The sequence below is a fragment of the Pipistrellus hanaki genome (assembly GCF_964339955.1).
Source record: "Pipistrellus hanaki genome assembly, chromosome: 6".
Taxonomy (NCBI): Eukaryota; Metazoa; Chordata; class Mammalia; order Chiroptera; family Vespertilionidae; genus Pipistrellus; species Pipistrellus hanaki.
Window position 1 is genome coordinate 27,094,336 of NC_140508.1, and position 27,449 is coordinate 27,121,784.

A 27,449-nucleotide genomic window follows, 5' to 3' on the forward strand; every position below is an offset into this window, starting at 1 on the left:
CAGTACATATTTTAAAAAAGGCAAATCACACACAAAACACAAAATTCAAAAGGTATACAGTGGAAAGTAAGGACTGTCTCCCAGCCCAAAGCATTCAAGTGCCATCCTAAGAGGATATCATTATATTCCTGTGCCTTTTTTATCTTTAACATACCAACTTCCATACATACATTTTTTTTCTTCTTAGACATTATTATGCTCTTAAATTTAATCTATTTGGGAAAGATATCTATATATGTACAGCAACCTCAATTTTTTTTAATAGTTTCATATCATATCCATTGAATGGATGTGCCATAATTACTACCCCTTACTATAAGCAATGATAAAAGTATATGTTCACTTCCTTCCTTCTCCTCTTCCTCCTCTTCACCATCTAAAATTTTAATTGCTCACATTATTTTTTTTAGTGTTTATGTTTATAACTTTAAATGTATCTTCACTTCTATTATTTACTTCATTTGGATTATAATATCTTTGACACCTGGCTATGAAAGTTATCAGCATACTTACACTCCTTTCAAAATTTTCTCCTCATTCCTATCCTGAATGGTACTTATAGCATTTCTATATTTTCAGGATTTGATTGATATTTGATTTAGTTTTCATCTTGCTGTTAAATGGATTCACTGGTAGTCCATTAGCTCTATTTTCTTCATACATAAGTTGGTTTGCTGATATTTGGCCTATAACAATTTCTTTTTAAAGGAATTATGAGGTCTATATTCCCTATTGATTGCATGTCAAGATACCTGTTAGTTCACCTGTACTGTACTTAAATGGATGTTTGGCTTTGTATAAAATTCTTGGTTTATCTTTTCTTTCCTTGAGGACTTTGTAGTCTTGCTTCTAGGATCTAAGATTGCTGTGATGAAGTCTGAAAGCAACATGTTTTCTTTTTACTGAAAGGTGATTAATTTTTAAACCTAGATTTCCAAAGGATTCTATCTTTATCTTAGAAGTAAAAGAATATTTCTACAACATTTTTGTGTCAATAGTGAGAGATAGCAGGCCTTTTTAAATTTGGATTCAAGGTTATTATGTCTAGAACATATTTTGTTCTTTATATCTTTAAATGGTATCTTTAAATATTTCATATCCTATTATTTCTGTTCTCTATTTTAAAGATGAGTTATATATACACAAGTAGCAATGCACATAAATCTGTGCACAAGTAGCTAGCCAATAGCTCACTGCCACCCTCCAGTAGTTCTCTGCCTGCTGCCCGGCTCTCCTGTATTCTCCCCTTTCTCCTTTTCCCCCCCTCATAGCTTGCTGCCCCACCTTCCTATTGATTTGTGATCTGGTTGTTAAGCTTTACGGCCATATTACATCTTTATTATATAGGAACAGATGAGTTACATACATTGCCTCGCTTGGTCTTCTATATAAAACATTTTTTAAAATCTTTCTTAACTCTGTTCTTTTACAACTTTATTTTGCTCACTTTTCTTTTTAAATTATCTTTATTGCAGAAAATATTCCAGATGCCTCCTTCTCCCTCTTCCGATTTGCTCCTCTAACCCACTCCCTTCCCCTCCCCAGGCCTTCCCTGTACTTTTCTCTGTCCATGGCTTATGCATATGCATATAAATTCATTGGTTAGTCTCTTCCTGCTCCCTAAATATGTCAGTCTGTTGCATGCTTCAATGTCTTTGGATCTTTCTTGTTCATTAGTTTATTTTGTTCATTAGAGTCCACATATAAGTGAGATCATGTGATACTTGTCTTCTCTGACTGGTTTATTTTCCTGCTCACTTTACTTAATCCCAACTTCCACATCTGCTACTGTGCTTCCCCTATGACCTTTATAGTTGAGATTTTATTGTTCTCTTCCTTTCTTTCCTTATCTCTGCTAATTTATCTCTTTGTTAAGTCTCATGACATCCTCTTTGAGGTCTTTGGGAATGAGGTTTGCATTTCCTTCTTTCTAGCTCATAAAAGGGCAGCTTCAGGACCACTCTGTAGGCAGGGTCTCTTCACTCTGCTCCAGTGAGAGACTTTTTCTTACAAATATACTGTATATGTGTGTATCAGATCAGTCCTACTCTTTGGAAACAAATGTGGCCTAGGTAAAACTCTCACTATCAGCTGATAGTCCTCCTTCCTGTTGTTGTTCAAAACAAAATCACATGTAAATTATATCTCAATTTAAAAAAAAAAATCCCTCCATCTGCTTTGGAGAACTCCATCTTAGACCTACTGCTTTGTGGGGTCTTCTCTCAGCATTTTCCTATTTGATCTTCTTTGAATGTGGCAGTTCTTAGTTACATATTTGTTAAGGCTTATGAATTAAATTTCCTTTTGTTTCAGGGGGATTTGCAAGTGCACAGATTCCCAGCATTTTCTTTACTAGGAAATTTAAAATAGGACAAGAACAGCTCAATCATCTAACTCATTTCTCTTTTAATCTCCAAGGTCTGGAATGGTATGGGCTTAATAAATATTTGCTAAAATAAAAGGTAAAAAGGGAAGATTATTAGCTTCCCATTGCTACTATAACAATTTATTTATAATCTCAGTGGCTTACAAGAAAATAAATTTATTACCCCATAGCTCTGTATGAAGAAGTTCAAAATGAGCTTCACTGGGCTAAAATCAAGGAGCTAGCCGGGAGGCCTTCTCTATGGAGATCTAGGGGCTAATCCACTCCCTGCTACTTCTTCCTTCCAGAGGCCATCATATTCCTTGGCTAACGGTCCCCTTTCTCCATTGTCAAAGCCAGCAGCAGAGGATCAAGCACTTTTCACATGGCATCATTCTGACCTCCTTCTTCCCCTTCCAACTTTTAAGAAAATTTATGACTACATTGAACCCTTTTAGATAATCTAGGATAATCTTCCTTATGTCAAAATCCTTAATTCAACCATATCTACAAAGTCCCTTTTGCCATATAAGGAAATTGTTTATAAATTCTGAGGACTGTGAAGTGTATATTTTGGTGGGATGAGGGGGATTATTATGCCTAACCCAGAGGGAGAAAGGAAGTGACTAAAAAAAGTAAGTTACATCCTTTTATGCAAAAATTTAATTTTAAACTTGTGAGGTTATATTTGATATTCATAAAGGTTTTAATTTTTCACAATGCATGGCACCCTCTGTGAGATAAATGAAAATTTTGTGCCTTACAGAGTGAGGTTGAAAATGATATTTTGGATCATATAAACAGGAACTTGATTAATCCTGTATTTAAGAGGAATACAATGTTATTTAAAACATAGTCTTTGAAAAGTCTTAAGATATTTCCTAAATGTGCTGGGTGGCAATGTAGTAAATAGTCTAAGAAGTCAAATATAAATATAAAATTAATTATAAATGTAAAATAGCATGCATAGTTTTAATATGAAATGTGAAATTAAATATCTTGTACAGTAGATAGAAAAGCAGATAGATATAAACACTACACTATGAGAATAAATAAGGAATGATTTCAAATTTTTGATGATGAATGAGGTATTTCTAAACTTGTCTTTTGAATTCTGAATTTGTAATGGAAAATAAAATAAAACATGGGAGACGGTACAGAGAGACTGTACAAAAAATACTAATATAGGTGACATTCAGAAATAATATAAGTGAAAACATCTTGAATCTAGTTGTAAAATGTTCTTAAAGACAACTGCATACAAATGAATTTAATTTTCTGACACCTTAAAAAATAAATAAATTCACTAATTTTAAAAGGAGAATGAAGAATAGCTCTGGGAATCACCAGATTAATGTAGATTACTGAAAATCCCAAGGCAACCCATTTATTTGAAACTGTTAACAGCAGTTTCCCTGAAACTAAAAACAGGGAAATATTTTTATTTTTGTTGCCATACTATTTGAAATGTCAGTAGCTTCTGTGCTGCTATCTTAAGATGGCCCTGTTGCTCCCAGCCCTAACACGCAGATCTGGAAGTTTGAAATGGCATCTGGGAGACACAGTCTCCATTGCCCACTGCTCCTTTCTATTTTTAAAAGCACGGTGATGTTTCTCCAAAGAAGCATGACTCTAGTTTTATCTGCTTAATGGCCTGAGCAGCTTTGGGCACATTTTTCTTTTGCCAACTTTAATGTCATTTCCATGAGGGCAGAGCAACTTTTTTTTCAGTGAGCCAGACCCAACTGATTATGGGCATTAAGGCCGAGTTGAGTCAGCCTTTGGGCTAAGTTCAGAAAAAAATAGAAATAAATAAAAGCAGTAATGAGTCAAGTAGAATTAAAGGCTAGTAGAGAGAAGGGACTCAAAGTACAATGGAGTTACAGTTTTGGTAAATTTTGGTAATGACTATTAAGGTGGCTTCTCTCACTCCTTTGTTGATATGAGAACACACAGAGAAACACACACACACACACACACACACACACACACACACACACAGCGGTTCTTTATTAAATGCCCTGACTAATGTAGAGCTCTGTGGAGGCTGTACAGAGCATGCCCCAATAAGATTTTATCCTCAAGAGAAACTTCATTTACATATAACATGACTTGCCTTATTTTTCTTCTTATAATCTAGTGCAGAGGTTCACAGTGTATTTTCTCCTCATATCCAACCTTTTCTCCCAGCATGCCTCACTGTAAGCTCCACTGGAACCTTTAGCAAGGCGGTCTCCTAGGATTCTAAGCCCATGGAGTGTTTACGGCCACCCCATTCTGTTGAGGGTTTCTCAAAGAATGGACCCCTCCTCTCTTGCCTGCCCTCTCACATTCTTCCAGGCCTTTCTCTTTTCTTTCATGTAGCTGCAGCTGGATGGTTTTAAAGACAGGTTCATTTGGACCTCTTTCTAGCTGAGTGACCTGAAATGCAGTTTACTCATCTGTAAAAAGGGTAAAATGAAATTACATTAATCATCAGGTTGATCAGCGTTCTCCAGAGAAACAGAATCAATTCTGGCCATTCAGTGTATATGCGTGTTTGTGAGCATCAACTATAGTGCCTGCTTCTCACAGGGAGGTAGATATCAATGACAAGAACTAGGGTGGGGTGGGGGGACTGTGGTGTAATACACTGTTGACAACATGGAAGCAGCTTCACCATATTCCAGTTCTCTACTTTGAGAATCCACAAGGAAGGGCCCCGCAACACCCATGACTCTGCATGAAGAAGCATGAAGGATGGAACCAAATGGCCACTTCAGGCACCACAATGCCCAATAGAGTGAAGAAAATAGGGACAAAGGGAGATTTGGCTTCTGCTCTCCCAGAGGTCCTCAGTGGGGAAAAGGCAGAAAGTTGCTAACTGTTACCCCAAGAAACCAACACCATCCTAGTGGAGATCAGCTCAGTACACCCTGCCTGAACACACCCCCACCAACAGACAGTCAGGTACACATTCCATTTCTCCTGTTTCCTCGTCTTCCCTAGAAGCTAAAAGATTTAAAACCTAGGAGGGGGAGGAAATATTCTCTCACAAAAACTATGCGTTTCTTCTCTTCCACTTCAGGGTGCTCATGTGAGAAAAGAAATAAAAGAACTGACTGTACTGTTTCCTCTCTCTCTAACTCTCCCAGTCAGGAACCAAGAAGGTTCTCTTTAAACTGGGTTTAATATTAATCTAATTAAAAGTGGAACTTTAAAGTGGACCAGTCTGAATTTTTCTTAAATAATGAGGTATATCACTACTGATGACTAATACTTACTTCTCTCCTTCTGGGCATATAAAAAAGCTGCCTTTATTATCCTTATAGGAGTCAGGCAGAGCTGTGTTTTAATGCTGGCCAATGAACTATGAGCAAAAGGAACCCATGTCATTTCCAGTTTGAGAAAGTGAAAATTCTTAGAGACCCTAAAGTTGTCTTCTTATGCTATGGCCCCCTGAAAGACACATATTAGATTAAACATTTTGTAAGATGTAAAAGACAATCTCTGAATGACCTCTTAGAAGTTCTGCTGGGCCAACGGCAGATTTTAAAATTAAGGAGAAACCTTTAGTGGGGTCACTGGGTTTCCTGGTTAAGTTGTAACCATAGAATAACAACCTATTCTGACTAATGTAGGAGTTGATACTGGAAGTGGGGTGCTGCCATAACAACTACCTAACACATTTGGTAGAGGCTTATCAAGTGGTGGACAATAAGGCACCTTCATCAGAGTCTGGGAAGACAGTGAACCATGTATGCAGGAGCAAAATATTTGTTAAAATGGTTGTCGGAGGTAGTTCAGGATTAGATTAGATTTCTATCACTGCTGTAACAAATTACTTCAAATTTAGACCAACACAACACAAATTCATTATATCAAAGTTTTGTGGGTCACAAGTCCTACACAAGCAATCTCATCAGGGTGTAATCAAGATGACAGCGGGAGGCATTTCTTTCTGGAGGCTCCAGGAGAGAATCCGTTTTTTTGTAATTGTAGGATTGATGTTTACTTTTTCCTGCTGGCTGTGAACTGAGAGTTGTTTTCAGCATCTAGAATTCCTCACACTCTTTGACTTGTGAGTCCCTTCTGCCATCACCAAAGCCCACAAAAGAAGGTGTAGTCCTCATGTTGAATCTCTCTGCCTCCCTCTTTCACGTTTAAAGACTCACATGATTCCATTTAAAGACTCACATGATTCCATAATGCTGAATAATTTCCCTAATTTAAGGTCCAGGATTAAAAACCCTATTTCATCTGCAACCTTGATTTTCCTTTGCCTTGTGAAATAACATACTCATAGGTTCCCATGAATAGGATGTGGACATACTATTATTTCACAGATGTTAGTCTGCCTAAGGGAGGCATTTGAACCTAATAGACTTGAGCTCTAAGGGTAGAGATTGGAAAACAGCCATTTGCTATTGGCTGCATTTGACAGAAGTGTTACAAGAAAGAGATGAGCTAAGAAAATATTTGCCAAACTGCAAGTAGGAATGAGAGAAAATAGAGATTCCAAAAGTCAGTGCCTTAAATGTTTGCAAACGCCCTGTGTAGTCAGTCTCCAAAGCAAAAGATGGAATCTAAAAGAAAAAAAAAAAAAAAAAAGTTAGTCAATAAAATACCAGGATAAACTTCCAATTGATGAAATGACCTCGAGGCAAGAAGATTAAGGGTAAAACTTCTCAGTTGGATAACTTGACTCAAATAAAGGATAAAAGTAAGTGTTGCCTTCTTATTGAAACCCTGTTCCTTCAATATAGGCCCAATGGAGTTGAAGAGGAGATGTGATACTGAGTTAAGTGAAATAAGCTCAGGAATCATAACCAAGAAAGACCTTGACTGTGGGCATCAGTAATATGGAACTAATTGCAGGCAAATAAATTTTGAGAGAAATGTATGACCAAGAAAACATAAGCTTGACTGCATCTGATATAAAGTAACCTTGAACATCTAAGGAGAGTCTTTTCTCAAATGCCAACCTCACAATTGACTGAAAAGATTGATGAAATAGCAAGAAATTCCAGAGGTCAGAACATATGGCTGCAAATCCCACAGACAGGTTGCTCATCAGGGAATATTCTCTCTCCAAGGCAGGGCTGGGACAAGGGTGAGGGAAGTGAGTTACTTGCTTCAGACACCAAATTTAGAGGACTACCATAAAACTCAGCAATCAGGATGACTAATGTCTTCATGAAATATTTAACAAAATAAAAATGAATGCAAAGAAACCCATGATAAATAATATATCAAAAATTTTAATTATGGCACAATTCATGGGCCAAGATTCATTGAGATGAGCAAGGCACTTACTCTCAGAGTTGTATAAGCTCAAGTCTCTTCTACTGGAATCCTGCAGGTGAGATGTTGGAGCCACTATGTGAATACAGGTTCCTGTCACTCCTGGGACCTCTGCTGCCCTGGAGAGCCACTAGATCCTCAACAGAGTGCATGAGTGAAAGATACACCTTTTATATTCTAAGCTACTGTGACTTTAAAAATTCATCACTTTAGTGGCTGAGTAGCCTCACCAAGCCTATCCTGACTAATCAGAAAGTGGCTAGTAAGTTTTAGAATCTTTCTGGTGCCACCATGAGTAAGGAGAGCAACTTAACTCAGAACATTTGAAGTTGAAAAATGGAAATAATTTCATGTTTGTATTTCTCCTATCTGAGACCATTCAGTTACATGTATATATTTCTAAAAGATTTGGAGGGAAAACTTTATAAAAATGAAAAGGTTCACTTTTTGTACAAGGTTTAAAAAATATGGTGGTAGTAATGGCTTCTCTGTTTTGATCTTTGTTAAGATCAAGGGAAGAAACACAATGGTTGTTGACTGGTGTAACTCAGTGATTGAACATCTACTCATGAACCAAGAGGTCAATGGTTCAATTCCCTGTTAGAGCACATGCCTGGGGTCCAGCCTCAATCCAGGCAGTGGGTGTGTAAGAGGCAGCCAATTGATGATGTTTCTCTCTTTCTCCTTCTCCCTTCCTCTCTCTCTCAAATCAATAAAATATATTTTTTGAAAAATGAAAAACAGTGGTGCTGAAAAACTAATATGGCATTTAGAAGACGCTTTTACCTTGTGAACTTGCAAATATGGTAAAATTTCTTTGTGAAAAAGTTAAGTGAGATTTTGTCTTTTAATTATTACAAAGTGAACTACTCTCTTTAAGAATTTTAGTTTGAGCAAAGTGATGACTAGTGAAGCCCAACGTATTACTTCATGCTGAGTTGATTGAGAAGCAAGCAGAGATAGGATGAATTTTCCCAGTTTCTCATCACTTTTTATTTTATAGGTAATTATCACTTGTGCTTCAATAATTAGTTATTAACCTCAGTGTGAAATTAACCCCCATCATCATCATGGAATTTCAATCCATGGGTGTAACTCACTTCACCCAGTGATATTTTCCTGAATATTTTTACTGTCAAATCATAGTTATTGATGCTTCAGAGTTGTTTTATCATCTCTTATTCCTCTTCATGTTGTAGCATCTTTTAAAGCTAATAAATTTCTCGGGCCCCTGGCTAATCTTCTAAGGAGTTAAGAATCTAAGTAAACATTTAAATGTACTAGGAGAGATCACCTTTAATCATTATATAGTAGAATCACTGATCACTGCTGATTATTATTATTATTATTAGTTTTCATTTTTGTATATCCACAAACTTCTTAAGAACCTCCTACTACTTAGATGCCCAGGAACAGAGACATCGATTAGTCCCTAAATATTTGGGATAGCTGCCCATGCAACTATTTTATAAATTATGTCTTTGAATTCAAGAGGGAAAAAGTTTCAGTAAAGGACTGGTTTCTCATGAAAACACTCTTCTAGTAGTTTGTTGTCTCAGAAGATCTACAACCTAGAAAGTTTCAGGGGAAAAAATAATGTTTTGCTCTTTTAAAAAAGACAGAAATAGACAGTTTACAGAAGAAATAAATAAGAGAAAAATGTTTGGCGTCACTTGTGGTCATTAGGTAATATAAAAATGTAAGGCCTGGCTGTTGTGACTCAGTTAGTTGAGCATCATCCTGTGCACCAAAAGGGTCCTGATTCAACTCCCAGTCAGGCCACATACACAGTTTGGGGTTCGATCACCAGTGGGGGGGGGGGGGGGGTTATGTTGGGAGTCAGCCTATCCATGTTTCTCTCTGAAATCAATGTTTCTCTCTTTCTCTCACTCCCCTCTCCTCTTTAATAAATAAATAAATAAATAAATAAAAACAATTTAAAAAAACTTAAAAGTTAATATCTTTCACTCATTGAATTGACAAAGATACTCTTAAATGACCATATTTTTGTGGATAAAACAGAAACTCTCTAACCTGGCTGGTAGAAGTATAAATATTCCTGAAAATAATCTGCAATATTTATATACTCTATCATAAAAGTTAACTTAGTGTCTTAAAAATATATTTTATTGATTTTTTACAGAGAGGAGGAAAGAGGAATAGAGAGCTAGAAACATCAATGGGAAAGAAACATCGACCAGCTGCCTTTTGCACACCCCCTACCGGGGATGTGCCCAAAACCAATGTACATGCCCTTGACCGGAATCGAACTTGGGACCTTTCAGTCTGCAGACTGATGCTCTACCACTGAGCCAAACCGGTTTCGGCTAACTTGGTGTCTTTAAATATATGATTAGCCACAAGGACACTGAGTTATATATTTAAGTAAATAAATAATGACTTCTGGAAAATAGGAAACTGAGATCCACATAAGTACCCAACAGCAGATACATGGTTTTATGCATTTAAAGTACTAGAGTTCTTTGAAAAAGCTGTGCTTTTCATGCCTCTGATCTGGATTTACTTCCAAGCTGCTAAATCTTGGGCAAAACACTTGGTCCCTATGAATACTAGTGTCTTATGTGAAAAATGAGAACAGTAATATCTAAGATTCACAGATGTTGTACAAGGCCTTCTTACAAGAAAATGCTCTCCACTATTGACTTTCAAGAAGCAGGCATATCTTATTTATTTACTTACTTAGTTCCTCTCTCCTTTTAAAATTTATTTTAATTATAGTTGACATATGATACTGTATTAGTTTCAGGTGTACAATATAATGTTCCAACATTTAGATACCTTATCAAGTCATCATCACAATGTCTATTAACCATCTGTCACCATACATATTTATGCTCTAGAGCACATATGTCAAACACAAGGCCCGCGGGCCAAATCCAGCCCGCCAGGCCTTGCAATGTGGCCCGCACCGCGCTGTCATCACTGCACTCCGCTGTCAGTTTATGACATTGTCAGTTTATGACTGTTCAGTAAACCATTCGGCCCGCGATTTAGGCTGGATTTTAGATTTTGGCCCCTTCTCTGATTGAGTTCGACACCCCTACTCTAGAGCTATACTGTCCAATATAGTAGTCATTAGCCACATGTAACTCTTTAGATCAAATTTATTAAAAGTATATAAAGTTTAAAATTTAGTACCTTATTGTACTAGTCACATGTCAAGCCCTTGGTAGCCACATGCTGATGGGGGCTAAAATATTAGACAAAATGGATATAGAACATTTCATTATCTCAGAAAGTTTTTTTTTTTTTAATTGCACTATGTTAGATCCTTCTTGTATTTAAAATAGAATAGCTCACTGAAATTACCAAAATGAGAAAGGAGTAGGTATTAAGTATGCTTCTAATGTGGACATATGCACTTACCACACATTTTTATGCATATATTCTTTTTAAAAAATATATATTTTATTAATTTTACTCGGAGAGGAATTGAGAGGGATAGAGAGTTAGAAATGTCAATGAAAGAGAAACATTGACCAGTGCCTCTTGCAACCCCCCCACTGGGATGTGCCTGCAACCAATGTACATGCCCTTGACCGGAATTGAACCTGGGACCTTTCAGTCCGCAGGTCTGAGCCAAACCGGTTTCGGCATAAATTCTTAAATGATATACTTTGACTTCTAAAAATTATTCCTGGAATTGTATTAGGAAAAAATAGTAGGTTCGATTATAGCAGCAGAACAATCATGTATAAGTACCAAGACATAAACATGTTTATGAAACTTTCATTGCTTATCAGTAGAGTTTCTTCATTTGTCTTAAGTTATAGTAAACATGGTCACCTCTCCATTTTTCAATCAATTATTTAAGAATTTATTGTGGAATTAATCTACCTAGCTTAAAATATCTCACTAAGTTCATATTGGACAAATCATACTGCTTAAGCAATTCTCTGAAGTCAGTTCCCCAATTAATATAGAATTTTTGTGTTGCCTCAGTGAATAGACTACATGCAATGAGAAAGGTTTATAAGTGATAAGGAAAATTAGTATGTATTATATATGGATGCTTTCTTTCATGTGATGGGCACAGAACATATAATGTTGTTTTATTTTTCTGTGAAGTATCTTTCCCCAAATATCTAAGATATGAAAGAATACCATGATAATACAATCCTTGATTATACTTTTCTTATGGATATATCAAATTGAGATTATACTTTTTTTAATTCATAATTTTTATCTTTATTTTCTTTCTCTTCCGAAAGAACCCCCTTATCATTTCTAGTTGATCCCTTTTCATATCTTCATAGGTCTTATCGACCTTTTCTAGGAAATTTTGAAAAACCTTATAAGCCTGGTTTTTAACTCTATATCTAGCCACTTTTTGTCTTCCAATTCTTTCGTTTGTGATCTGTTTCCTTGTCTCGACATTTTAGCAGCTTCCCTGAGTCGGTAGCATTAAAAGTCTCTGTGTTCAGCTTGGATGGGGCGGAGTTTCAGGGTGTAGCCTACAGCCTTGGCTTCCATCAGCCATGCCCTATGAAGCTCCTGAGTCTCAGTATTCCTCAGGGTCCTTCAGTACTCGTTGCAAGTATCTCTGAGAGAAAGGTGCCCTTGAGTTTCACCTGCTACCAAACAGTCTAGGCTCTCCCCCAATGAGCCCAGAACTGGGGCTCAGTTCAGTTGGAAGTGGGGTTGGAAGTGGGGTTCAGAGCAGCCTGGAGCTTTTGTCTCCTTCCCGCTAAGGCAATCCAGCAGCACAGTCAACCGCCCATTCTCTGCGCACAATGTGAGCGCCTCCGGGACTTCATTTCGCCGCTCCCCTGGGATTCCTCTTTACAGCCCAGGTTCCCTCTGTATGAGCCTGGGTCCCCAGGGTCTGGCCTAGAACTGGGGTTCAGTGCTGTTGGTTCTGCGGTTCAGCATAGTCCAGAGCTTTTATCTCCTTCCCGCTAGGGAACACCAGCCAGACACTCAGCCTCCCCCTCCTCTCCGGCTCCTTCCTCTCTGCGCGCAACGTGTCTCAGTACCTTAGGCTTTTACAGCTCCTCTGATTTTCCTTCTGGTTTTCTCTTTCCTTCTCGTTGTAGAATTTCCAGTCAATCGACTTTCCTGTAGTTCTGGGTAATGTCCACTTTGTATTTTAGTTGTATTTTATTGAAATTGTTGTGTGAGGCTGCAGTTAGGTGTTACCTATGCCACCATCTTTAAAAAGTTTTAAATAAATTTTTATAAAGTTTACTTTAACTTTTTTAAAGTAAATGAAAATAATAAGTCTCTTAAGTCTAAATTTTGAAAATAGAGATTCATGTCTGGAAAACCCTCAAATTGTTCTTTCTTTTCTGATTTGTTTCAAATTAGTAAAGGACAGGAAATAGGTGTTATGAGAACATATCTTTATTTTCTTTATTTTTATATAATATCATTCTCATTTTTATTATTTATTTTTTGAATTCAACCAAATAATTCTCCAGTCATAGGCAGAACACATTTAGATATGCATAAGTAAAATGAGTGAGATTTGGTTCTTTTATTATCCATGCATGCAAGAGTATTTCATAACCTCCCACTGAGATCCACACTAACAAACACTCCTAAACACTGATCTGGGGTGTCTTCCTTCCCTTTGCCCACTCTCATCTTGTCCATACTTCCATGTCCAGATCCATCTTCATGTCTTCCATATAGGGGGAATCCACTTAATTTGGCTTTACAGACTCGCTTACCAATGTTTGAATCCCACTCATGCTTTTTATAGACCGAAGATCTGCAGAATGACTTAAATTACTGGAACCTCACTTAGTCATCTGTAACAGGGAGGTAATAAAAGCACCTCATTTGAGGATTGTTTTGAGGACTAAATGAGAAATCAAGTTCTCAGCATGGTTCTTGGCACTTACAAGAACTAAATCAGAGCTTTAATGGTCAGCCTTTCTTCAACGCTTATTTCTATCATGTTACCATTTTGCTACTACTGACTTGGCTTCCCAGAGATCCTGGTTCTGGGAAACAAGTGTGCTGGCCGTGTGTAAAATATTATGCACACTAGAAAGGTCTACCTCTCCGAATATTCTTCTGAGTTTGAGAGCTATAGGTCAGTCCTTTGAGGCTGATCTACTGCAGGCACCCGCAAAACTGAGTTTCTGAAAATGCACACCTAGGACTAAATGGAATGACCGAATAAGATGCTGTGCTCTTACAGCAGTGATCAGCCTCCCTAGAAAAACCCACTCTTTTGAGTTCCTTTAGCTACAAGCAACAAAAGAGCCAGGCAGTTTTGTGATTCATTTACATCCATCATCCTGAATGGCTCAGTGTCTTCCCTACACTGATTTTCATCATAAGAATGTATCTATATTTACCTTTAATCATTTTGCTTTTAAATGCTGTGTATCACTTCATCACAGAAATAACCCAAACAAAACAAATAATCTCAAACAACAAAACCATACCCATCAAGGTTTAAAAATAAAGGCACCTAGAAGCATTATATAACCAAGCTAAATGCCCCAGACGAAACTGTGACCTAAAAGTTACCCTCCTGTGTCCTTTCCTGTCTCCTCAGCCATCTTTCTGATCCTCTTACATTTCTACCTGGTGCTCATGCTTTCTCTACTTTTCCTCCACTCTCATCAAAGATTGCTTTAAGGGGGAAAAATTCAATAACCTCATTCGCATTAAGATGTAAATTAGTAATTCCCGGCAAGGCTTAATAGGGTCTCTCCTATGGGGAATTTATATTTTAATGTGAACCAAAGGACCACATCTATAAAAGTATAATTTCAAGGATCAGAAAGTTAATCAGAAAAGGTCACTCAAGGAGGCTGTAGGCATTCCCGAGCCTACATTTGTGTTAGATTCCTAGCAGTGAAGTACAGTCAGGTCTGTGAGGAACAGCCAGGAGCTGAGGACCAGGCAGCTCATCATGGATGCTCCTCTCTGATCCAGGACAAAGTGGGAGGTGAAACGTGGCATGGGAAGGCTAAGTGGCAGGTGCCAGTCAGTAGTCCAGCTCTTCCAGGGGTCAGTATAGGAGAGACCCAGCCAGGCAAAGCCAGTGGGGCCCCTGGTAGAGAGAAGGGGTGCTTGGCAACAGGCCATAGGCAGACTTGCAGGGAAGAAGACAGAAGTGCTTTGCTTTTCCCCAGGATTTTTTTTTGGTTATTCAGAGTCTTTTCGTGGTTCTATACAAATTTTAGAATTGTTTGTTCTATTTCTGTGAATATTTAATGAAATTTTAAATAGCGATAACATTGAATCTGTAGATCCTATAACTGGCCTTACCTTCTTTCCACCTGAGTCTATTATTTCACCCTAGAGGCCTGATGCAAGAAATTTGTGCATGGGTATGTGTCCCTCATCCCAGCCTGCACCCTCTCCAATAAGGGACCCCTCGAGAGCAGTCTTACATCCCTCTCACAATCCAGGACTGCTGACTCCCAACCACTTGCCTGCCTGCCAGCCTGATCACCCCCTAACTACTCCCCAGCATCAGCCTAACTGCTCCCCTGTTGGCCCGATTGCCCCTAACTGTCCTCCCCTGCAGGCCTGGTTCTCTCAACTGTCCTCACCTACAGGCCTGGGTATCCCCCAACTGCCCTCCCTTGCAGGCCTGATCACCCCCAACTGCACTCCCCTGCTGGCCTAATTGCCCATAATTGCCCTCCCCTGCTGGCCATCTTGTGGCGGCCATCTGTGTCCACATGGGGGCAGCCATCTGTGACCACAAGGGGGCAGCCATCTTGTGTGTTGGAGTGATGGTCAGTTTGCATATTACCTCTTTATTAGATAGGATGGCCTCAAAGTAGTTGCCATTAGCTAAAGAGAAAGACATAGGGGGTAACAGAAAACACAAAGTAACAGAAAAAAAGATTTGAGATCTATGGTAAGGATCAGAACTATGTAATGACATGAGTGTCCTAAATTTTTGAAGTAGTTACATTGCCAAAGAAACTGTGAGCCAGGGCTGAAAAGGTTTGGATGATTTGAACTTTAAAATAATCCTTCATTAAAATATAAGTTACATGGAAAGAGGGACCTTTTTCACTAGAATGTAAGATACATGGAAAGAATGATCTGTTTCCCCTGTGTTGTTAAACCACTGTACCCAGTGCCCAGGGCCTCACAAAGAATAGAAGTAAGTATCCGTTGGGAAAAAAAGGAACAAAATAATGTGGTCCTCAGAGACCTGAAAGTAACACCAACTAGAAGGTGGCTGTGAAAGCTTTGTATCTCCAAGGAAGGTAGCTCTTCAGGCACCTTGAATATGGCCATGGGGGTTTCTGGGTAAGAAAAACCTCCTTGAGTGCAGATTAGGGAAGTGGAAAACATAGACAAGGGGGTTGCTCCCAGAGAGCAGAATCAGGTTCTATCAAGGAACACCCCCACCCTCACAGTACTTGTGGGGGGAGGCTGTTCACAATGCCTGCTTAGCAGAATCTCATAGTTGTGTGTGCCTCTCAGTATTCTCTTATATGAATAGGAGGTTTATTGGTCTCTGCAGGATCACTGTGTTGTGTGCGCTGTGGAAGTTCACAGGTAATTTTGTCTCTTTGGATAATAGGTCCTTGGAATATGAGGAGCCACATCTGGATGGAGTGGTCCTAGAATGGAGCTGGATGTAGTGCTTGGATGGAGCTTTGATTTGTTTCCCTTGGGAAAGGAATATGTCCTTGTGTAAAAAGAAAAACAAATTAAATGTTTGAATGGAGGGAAATGTGGCTAGATAACATGTGCAAAGGCATGGAAGTTTCCAAAGCATGGTTTGTATGAGGAACTACAAGTGGCTTCTGCTCCAACTGGAGCACAGAGTTAAGGGGCTGGAAAGTCGTGTGAAATAAGGCTGGAGAGGCAAAAAGAAGCTCTTGTAAACCATGATAATAATTTGGATTTTATCTCCAAAGCAAATATGAAGGGGTAGGCATCTGAGGACTTTTAAGTCAGGATAAAGCAATCAGATTAGAGCATTGAAGACATAACTGTGATGTGGTGTTAAGCATGGATTGGAGTTAGGCCACTGAGGTCTCAGGAAGAGTGGATGCTGACTGTGACACAGGAAGGAAATGATGGTGGGTGAGCTGATGTGAAGTGGGAGTCAATAGCTATTTATCCCTCCCTTCCAGCTTCTCCTGGTCTGTTCACTCCCTGCCACTTTCTATGTGCTGCTAAGCATAAAGTAAGGACTCAAAACTTTCTTGTACAATGAATCATTGTAACTACAAAATCTGCAAATTCCAGCACAAATTTAGTCCATTGAACAGAAATTCCATAGAGATACATTACTTCTGCATTTGGATTGACTCAGGATACTACTCAAGGTAGACTCTTTGCTATAACAACAACAACACAACAACAACAACAAAAACAATACTAAAATTTCAATGTTTTAACTCAATAGAGACTTATTTCTTAAGAAGAGAGCCACCATTCCCTTGGTATTGATGTCCTCTACTGGATCCCTTGCATTTGGCTGGCAGATGAGGAAGAAAAGCAACATAGACAATATTCACCCGTTCTTTATTCCCTTAGCCCAGAAGTGACCCACATCACCCTGTTTGCATTCCATTGGTAAGAACCAATCACAGGGCTCTACCTCATTGCCAGGAGGTGTCGTGTGCCTAAGAAGAGCAGAGCATAGGACATTGATGAGCCAAATCAGTCTTGGCTCCTGGAATGACACTCACTTAACATTATATTATGGTGTAATATTTAATTAAAGATTTAATATTGAATGTAATATTTAGTTGAATGTAATGTTTAATTAAATCCCACATTTCTTTTATTTTGAATGTTTTGTATTGAAATGGTTGCAGTAAAGAGGGGGGAGAGATACTTGTTTTCTGAATATTAATGATTTGCCTCCCTTCAGTTATAAAAGTCACTATGACTACATGTAAAATTAAATCTGAATCAAACATTTCTCCTCGCTTAACATTGTCTTCTACTCTCAATTATATGATGGATAATTCCATCTAATAAAAGAATAATATGCAAATTGACCATCACTCCAACACACAAGATGACTGCCTCATGTGCACACAAGATGGCCACCACAAGATGGTTAGCAGGGGAGGGCATTTGGGATGGACCAGGCCTATAAGTGAGGGCAGTGAGGGGCAATCAAGCCTGCAGGGGAGGGCAGTTAGGGGTGACCAAGCCAGCAGAGGAGGGAAGTTGGGGGCAAACAGGATGGCAGAGGAGCATTTAGGCATCAATCAGGCTGACAGGGGAGTGGTTAGGGGGTGATCAGGCTGGCATGCAGAAGCAATTAGAGGCAATCAGGAAGGCTGGCAGACAAGCAGTTGGGAGCCAGCAGTCCTGGATTGAGAAGGGTGCAGGCTAGGCTGAGGGACACCCCCTCTCCCATGCACGAATTTTGTGCACCGGGCCTCTAGTGTTTAATAATATCATAATTTTCTATATATTATAAACAATTGCCAAGAGAAATTAAAAACCTTGCAAAAATGCTAGATTTTATGATGTCAATAAATGTGATATTGATAATCTTCTTGAACCACCTGTCCCACCCCAAGTCACAGTAATAACAAGTGAAGATGAGAAATGAGGATTTGGATTACATATATACTTTAGAGGCAAACCATTTCAATATCAAATATCATAAGGAGTCACTGTGAAAACTGACAAAGCCTTCAATGAAAAAAATAGCCTTTTTATGATCTTACTGCAAAAGTCAAATGTGACTTAAAGAATGTTGTAGCACACTTAATTCTTTATAACTACACATACACAAAAAGCCAGAATTTATTTTCTATCTGGTCTAACACTGTTTAAAACTGCATTTTAATCATTAAAATCTATTTTAATCATTAAAATGTATTTTAATGATTTTTCCCCTTTCATTTCTCAGGCTTATTTCACTATCTAATCCTTTCTTCCCTGTGAAAATGTAGTCACTATTTTAAGTGGGATTAAGTTTTTCAGGATCAAATACATCCTAATATAAAGATCCCTCTGTCATGGAAAAACATTGAGCTTGGGTTTGGATGGAATGATCTATCCAGAGATAAAATATAAGCACTATCCAACAGAACTTTCTGTATTAATAGAAATGCCCTACATCTGGTCTTTTCATCATGGAAACCACTAACTCCATGAGACTATTGATGGGTGCTAGTCCATTTACTGAGTAGGGGAGGGTAAAGTCACAGCTAACCTTGCTTGAAACTATCCAACAAAATAGATAGATATGCAAATCAATGAACAAATGTTCTGGAATGTTATCATGTAATAGTAGCCCGTTGCAGAAAGATTCCTGCAATTGGGCTTCCTGCTTCAGTCGCTGCCCCACCTGCTTCTGTCCCTTCTCCTGGTCCCGCCTGCTTCCCTTTCTCTCTGCAGCCCTGCCTGCTTACTTCTCTGCAGCTTCGTTCATTGCTTCTTTCTATGCTGTCTTCAGTCTTCACTCTGGGTGTGTTAATTTGCATACTCACTCTGATTGGCTGGTGGGTGTAGCTTGTGGGCATAGTGAAGGTACAGTCAATTTGCATTTTTCTCTTTTATTAGGTAGGATTGCAAGGAAAGCAACAGAATAGGCTCAGATTCAAAGAGTGGAAGATGATTGGGGGATCCAAACTGGAAGCCAAGGTAGGGACCAAGATTACACTTGCATGGGTCAACCAGCTGACCCACAGGCCTTTTAATGACTCCTTCAGAGTATGGAGGTGTTTAATATACTGCTCATGTATATTAACATATTTCCCACAGTGGTTGTTAATACAAAATATCAGTATACAAACTGTAAAGAGCTATACAATCTTTAGTTGGATTTTAATCATTTGCTATTATGCTGGAGTATGCTGTTAAAATATTCTTCTCCTTGAATTCCTTTAGACTTTTACTTTTATCATTCAGTTTGAAATATTTTCTAACATCCACTGTGATCTATTCATTTTTAAAAAAAATATGGGTTATTTATAAGTCTGTTATTTAATATCCCAATATTTGAAGTTTTTCTAGCTATCTTATATTATTAATCTAATTCCATCATGACCAGAGAACATACTCTGCAGGATTTCAATCACTTGAAATATATAGAATATTTTTTTACTCCCCAGCATTTGGTCTATCTTGATTAACCTACTGCTTGTACTTGAAAAGAATGTGCATTTTTCAATTATTAAGTAAGATGGTCATAAATATCAATTCAACATAGTTGACACAGACTGTTCGGTTTTAGAAAAAAAAGTAAATGCCCAGTCCTTTGGGGAATAGAAATTAAATATAATAAATTCATATATAAGATGATTTTATTCCTAACTACTCATGAACAATTTTACTCTGCAGACATACTTAAACTTGAAAAGTTCTCTCAGCAGCTCAACCTTGCTCACTGCATTTTTCCTTCAGACAATTCGCTGAGTAGATGAGAACGACTGACAGTTATTGATGCAGAACTTTATAAAACCCATGAAGAAGTTATTTATCATCAGAACTTATGAAGCTTCGGAACACTTGAAACCTCCGCTTTCCAAGTATTTTCTTGAAGGGCTTTGCAAAGCTAGAGTGACTCATGAATCTGGAAATAGTTACATTTTGCTCTTCTTCATCATTGAAGGCACATTAAAGCAGCTAATTTCTCCAAAAGAATGAGAAGCTCAAGGGTCTGAGCAGTCCATCTTCTATGACTACTATTTAGACATGAGCTATTGCTTTCATGTAAGCCTGATGTTCAAGGCTCAGTATAAACAAAAATATCAGGAAATATTCATTTAAAAACAAATGAATTTTATTGTGATTGGTGCATTGGAATAGAAATATAACTGCAAGCAACAGAAATTAATTGTCTGATTTGAGTTGTAAAATCATACGGGAGAAGTAGTAGCTCTCTTAAAAAGAGGAAGGATAAATAATTAGGACTTGAAAATGGACAGGAAACAGGGTGAGTCCAAGTCTGAAAACTGTTCCCTCAAATGGTAGTTGCAATGGCCTGAAGGAATGTACATACTAGCTGCTACATTGCTTTTTGTCTTTGCAAACTTCATGTAAAGTCTTGGGAAGATGTTTCTGATTAACCAAGCCTGTTCACAAATCCTACACCCTATAAAGGTGTGAAAAATGTTTGTCTGGCTTTTTTCAGCCTTTATGAAAGAGTTAGACTCTACATTTCACCAAGTGTCAAGCAGTAGGAAATACCTTCCAAATAGGAAAAGGATTCAGAGGATAGCATGAAAAGAAAGAAATGCTCACTAAATAATCCTTTCTGTCTTTATAATCAGATATATTCACACCATAAGGCAAAGGGAAGGCTTTTCTGTTTTGTTCATTTATTTGTTTTATATTTTGATTGGTCGATTTCAGTAGCTAGCTATTCAATATCATGTTTATCTGCACATTGGCTTGGGGAATCAGAAGAATTGGGTTTAATACTGGATTTGTTATGAACTAGCTGTGTGATCTTGGTCATGTCCCTCTTTCCTTGAGCCTCAGTTTTCTCACCTGTAAATGAGGAAATTAGAGAAGATGAACACTAAATCATCTATCAAGAGTTAAAATCGCTATTGGCATTATCCAATAGCACTTTGTGTGATGATGGAAACATTGTACCCCTGGTCTGTCCAACAGAAGCCACTGGCCCCATGAGACTACAAAGCATTTAAAATGTGGCTGGTGTGACTGAAAACCTGAATTTTCAATTCTACCTGATTTTAATGAATTTAAATGTAAGTAGCCGCATGTGAACACTACTACATTAGACTGTTCAATTCTAAATTATAAACCCTGTAAAAGAGGGGGCCACGTCCATGTTGCTGACTTACTCTTAGAGTCCATCGCCGTGACTGGCTGAGTGTGTGGCAGGTTGTAAACTTTCTTTAATTACTTATTGGGCCACAAAAGTGCCAGGCACTGGGCTAGGGACTGGGCATCCATATGTGAACTCAATAGAAATGAATCATTGTTCTCACGATGCTTACATTCTACTGGGGAAAAAAATTCATAATGAAAATGTGAATATAACTTTTAGTATGTTAGGAGGTGATAAGAATTAAGGGAGCAAACTAAATCAAGAGGCAGATCAGGAGTGTGACAGCTGGGGCAGGAGGTTTGTAGTGTAAACATGGTGATCATGATAGGGGCAGAAATAGAATGTTGAGGAACCAGCTAGAATTGCAAGACATATTAATCATGCTCTGTTAACCGTGATTAATTATGATTATTATGATTGAAGAAGGCACATTCTAACTTGGCTAGTAGCTGCACTCAGGACCTGGGAGCTCACCTGCAAGTTCAGCCCTTCCTTCCCATAGCAAGAGCTGCCTACTATCATGGAAAGATGAACAACTTTACTGCAGAAACCGAAATTGTCAGCCCTTTGAAGATCTCCAGTCCTTGCATATCACTAAGGCCTTTGAAGATCCCCAGCCCTTTTGCACACCTGCAGGCCTTTGCAAATCTCCAGACTGCTTACCTGTTAACTGCCCATTTGGCATACCCTTTAGTTAGTTCCCCATGTAATCCTTTGTACTTCTACCAATATAAGCAGCTGGCTTATGGTGGGGCCCAGAGCAGAGTTTTATGGATGACCTGCTGCTCTCCCATACTGCTGGCAGAATTAGAATAAACACTCATATACAATTCAACCCTGTCTATGCTTAATTGGCTCAACTAGTGACAGGCAGCATGGACCCAATGATTTTGCAGTTACAATCAGGCAATAAAAAGGGGGCATTTGAGAAGGGCTTGCTGAGGCATGGGAGTTAGCCGTGTAGATATCTGGGAAGGAATATTCTAAGCAAAGCTCCCCGGGTGAGATCATGCCTGGAATGTTCCAGAAACCACAAGACACCAGCTTGGCTTTGTGTTTGGAGGGGACACATGGAGGGAGATCAATAAGGAGGTAAAAAGAGTAATGTGGTATATGTGGGGCTCGAGACGTGGTCCTGTTAGGTCTGTTTTTTAAAAGACAGGTGGGAATTATTGGAGGGTTTTTGAATAGGGGACAATGACATGATCTTTGGCTGCCCTGTTAAGAGTGCTGTGGACTAAGGGCAGCTGTAGAAGGTTTATGTAGGGAGCTATTTCAACAATTCAGGCAAAAGGTGGTGGTGACCTGGACCACAAATGAACAAATTCTGTTTTTGTTTTTGTTTTTAGAGGTAATGGCAACAGCATTAGCTAATGGATTGGCCATGGGCTGCAAGAAGAAGAGATGAGTCAAAGGTGACTGAAATTATTTTGGCTTGGGTACTACATTAATGGAGTGGCGATTCACTGAGCTGGGCTGGACTGGGGAAGGGTAGGTGGGAGAATAGGCCAGTTCTATTTGGCATCTGTGAAATCTGAATCCAGAATGAAGAATGAATGCGGCCTCTGAATCTTCCAGCTCAGGAGTGTGTCATTACAGCCGAGGTATAACTCTATCCACCTTATGGCACACAAAGAAGCATGGTGATCTGGGGGGCGGGGTACTCTGCTGCTTTGTCCAGATGTGGAGATTCTCCTGGCATCTCTCTTTACCCCAGTGACTGCCCATTGCCCATTTCCCAAGGAGCAAAGCTTCCAGTTGTGCTGGCCACTATTTATTTTGCCTGGAGGAAGCTGTCTAGACATTGTCTTTCACTCCTTGCTAATAGAGTTTTGCTTTTTTTTAAAAAAAAAAATTTAATTTTAAGGTGTTGAATAGATTGACTACCTGGTGTCAATTCCCCAAGGTACTTACAATTTCCAGACTAGACACCATTACACAATTTTAGCAAAAGAGACTTTTCAAAATATGTACATCCTGGAGACAAAACATTGCCTATTGTTAGTGCATTTCACACCAAATTTGCCTTTGTTTTGCATAAATTTGTTTAAAACTGAAAAGACATAACATAAAAAATAAATGTAACTTTGAAATACATAGACAGTTGGGTTAAAACAAATGATAGAGTTTCTTCCGCCTTCCCTCCCCATCCCCTTTATCCTTTGAAAGAATTTTTTAGATTTTTGAAATCTTTCATTTATAAAAATCTGGGAGCCTGGCATTTGCTCGTTCTTGTGGCAGTGCCAAGAAAACAAAATAAAGTGTTTGCCATGGATAGGACAGAAGTTCTCTTTGATTTCCTAGGAGAGCATACACTTGGAGAATTTGAAGCCAGCAGAAGGTAATGGATAAGGAAAACCCCAAGAATGGCTGCAGGCCTGCCAAGCTTTCTCTGGGGAGGCATTTGCAGAACAAGGACTGCATTGTTTGCCAAAATGCCACCCAGGACAGTTCCCTACTCCCCCACCATCTAGTTCCTGGCCTGGGTTCCAGATTTGCTTCTGGGTCCTAAATGTACCCATGATTCTTTTGTCACGAGTAGGGATCCAAGCTGGCCCGTAACTTTTTTCACATCCCCTCTCTGGATCTCTAATTGCTTGTAACATCAGTGCCCCTCCTAAGTGCGTTGTATGGAGAGAGGGTTTGTTTATCCAGCCATGTGGTTGGAGTCCCCATTGAAGAAATCTGTGTCTGCTGGCATATCTGGTCTCTCACGGTTGGTGGACACTGTTGGTGCCTGGCTCAGATCCCTCTTACCATCCTGTACACTCAAACATGTGGTGAGAGGAGCTGATGATAATGGTTCATAGTTGTACTCTTCTCTGAGAACTGCCCTGGACTGATGGGAGTCACCTAGCCTGAGAGATGCCTGGCAAGGTAACTCCCACCTTCAAGTGATCAGTGACTAATCAGAGGGCCTAAAACTCATCCCCTTTGCCGCAGTCTGACATTCTGCAATGCAATTTATGCTTGAGAGCCCCCGAGAAGTATAACTACCCACCTTATGGGACCTTCCAGGTCAGATTAAGGCTACCTTTCTTGCGTCCACATCCTGATTTGGTTCCTTTCACTTCTCTATCCCACTTCCTGCTCTCTGACAGGCATCTGCTGAGAGCACTGCCTTGACACATTGTGTGCACAGGCAGCCCTGGCTCAGCCCTGCTCCTTGGGAACGTAAGACAGTGATCTCCTGGTCCCAGAGTAAGGAGCATCTGCTGTGACATCTTACTGAAGCTGGGAGACCTTGCTCTTTTTGTTTTGTCAAACAAATCCCTTGATGTGTACAAATGCCACAGAGAGTGAGCTGACCAATGACCATTGGCAACTGTCTGCTGTGCCTCAAAAAGAGGCTTGCTGTGCCCTGGAAAGTGTGTTCAGTGGTTAGAGCATCACTAAAGAGCCTTGGATTTGATTCCCGGTCAAGGGCAGATTCCCAGGTTACAGTTCGTTCCCCATCCCGAGTTGGGGCAGGTCAAGAGTTACAGCATCAACCAACCAGTAGATGCTGTATCTCTCTCACAACTATGTTTCTCTCTTTCTCTTCCCTCTCTCTCCCTCTCTTCTACTCTCTTGAATCACTTGATATTTTATGTTTAAATTATCAAGCTATTAAAACAACATAACACTCAAAATCTAGATGTTATCTTAGAGGCTTTTGGAGATTAAAGTGTCCCTTAAATACCAGTGTCAAAAAGAATAACATTATTTTTAAGAGTCGTGTTAATCCATGGGCGGGAGGACCTTCATTTTTACACCTACTGAGGTTTCTGTCTAGTGTCTCGGCACCATTGGCCTAATGCAGGGAGAAATTCCAGCTCCGGTGACCAGCACAGTCTCAAATGTGGGTTAGTCCTCAATGGTGCAGGTCTTTTTGCAACAGAAAAGAGAGACACAGTTTGTGTTTGATGGACTTTGCTAAAATTTCAAAAAGCGTTCTTTATAAATTCACAAAATGTTCTCTGCGGTTTTACTATCAATGTGGTCTTTTATTTATTGCAAAACAGAACACCCACTTATATAACTGAAACAAATGAAAACCACATTACTGGAAGTTTTTTGTTTAGTGGTTGTATATAACCATTCAGGGATAAACAAAATTGTGTCTTTTAAATGAGGTTACATAGAGACATGATGGATATCCCTTCCCTAATGTAACAAGGAATATTTATATGAGTTATTTTGGGCCAGAGTACCTTTGTGTATAAATTATACATATATTCTAGATTTTCACCTTACAAGTTGACTACAATGGTGTTAAAATTCCTATAGGTCTTGAATAAGTCACTCATAGGCATAAACACATACACACATACCCAGATCTATTTCACTGCTTTTTAAAAATTATTTTTTTAAAATTGATTTTGTAAGAGAGAGAGAGAGAGAGAGAGAGAGAGAGAGAGAGAGAGAGAGAAATACCATGGAGTAGGGATCGAGCCTGCAACCTGGGCATTGAACCAGTAACCCTTCAGTGCATGGGATGACGCCCGACCAACTGAGCCACACTGGCCAGGACCTATTTCACATGTTAAAGTGCTACATTCTAAAAACAAGAAGGAAAAAGGAAATAGCCATTTCATAATCTTTGCTATTGCTACACCCCTCAAAAAAAAAAGAAGGTAGTAGTTGCTAAGTCTATCAAATTCAAATTAACGTAATGGGCACACAATTTCAAAATGCTTGTACATTTTAAACTTGTGTTTATACTGGAAGAGAAGTACCAGATTCCTGTGCTGATCTCTTTATCTGGACTCTTTTACTTCTCCTAAACCTGCTCCCCCTCAACTTCTCTCCCATGGTTAAAATCTTGTCTCCCCAGGATCTCTGATTGGAGGTCATTTCCTTCAAGATGTCTTCCTTGATTTTCATTCACTAGAAAGTCTAAGTGAGGATTCTTGCCTTTGTACTTTTGTGATGCATCCCATCTTAGTATTTACAACGATGAATTTTAATCCTCAGTTTCTCTCTCTATCCTCCCTGGAAGACTGAGCCCCTTTAAAAGTTTTAAGGAAATCCTGCTTGCTAAGGGGTCCTTATGACCCAATGCAGTTATTAAAAGATTTAATCATCAAATGAATGAATTCTTATTAGGAGATTATTAGGATATTCTATTGGATTTTTATACTACTTAGCCATAAGAAAGGATGAAATATTGCCCCCAAATACCCATCCTTAAATTCCTTTATATAGTCCTGTCCTTAAAAATCTAGAGGCCTCAGTAGCGTTCTCTTTAAAATTTTATTCACTTTCTTTTGCCGAAAACCAGTTTGGTTCAGTAGATAGAGAGTCGGCCTGTGGACTGAAAGGTCCCAGGTTCGATTCCGGTCAAGGGTATGTACCTTGGTTGCGGGCACGTTCCCAGTAGGGGTGTGTAAGAGGCAGCTGATCGATGACTCACTCTCATCGATGTTTCTAATTCTCTATCTCTCTCCCTTCCTCTCTGTAAAAAATCAATAAAATATATTTAAAATAAAACAAAATAATAAAATTTTATTCACTTTTCACATATTAACAAGCACTAAAACTGTCTTGTGATACAGGAGAGCATGAGATGAATGTTCTGTATCCTGTCGTAGATGAAATATGGGGCCTGCCCTGAGATACATGGCATATGTCCACGTGGAATGTGCCATGTATCTGGCACATGAAATGATGGCAGGAACACCCACCTTCCTAAAGCTTTTGTCCTGGCCTATCAATGTTTCTCCACTCACTGTGGAGAAGCCAATGTTTGCATCTGAAACACTAAGAAATAGGAAAGAGGCAGTGAAACCGGAGACAGAGGTTTCTTTTTTCAAAATCACTGAAAGAATTAAGCCAAGAGAAGGAGAGGGGAGGGGAGTTCCTGGACTCCCCTTTGTTTAGTATCTTCCTCTGCTCATCTACATTGTTGGTTTTCAATAGTAGCATTGTTTTTCTTGTCTGGACAAGCAGAACCAAGTGCCAGCCAAAAAAATAAGAAGCAAGTCTTGAACATTGAGAAAAATCACTTAAAAGCTGATTCCACCTAGAGATATAAAGCCCTAACCTTACCAATCCATGTAGAGCCCCAGGGTCAAAACATTGAGCAAACAA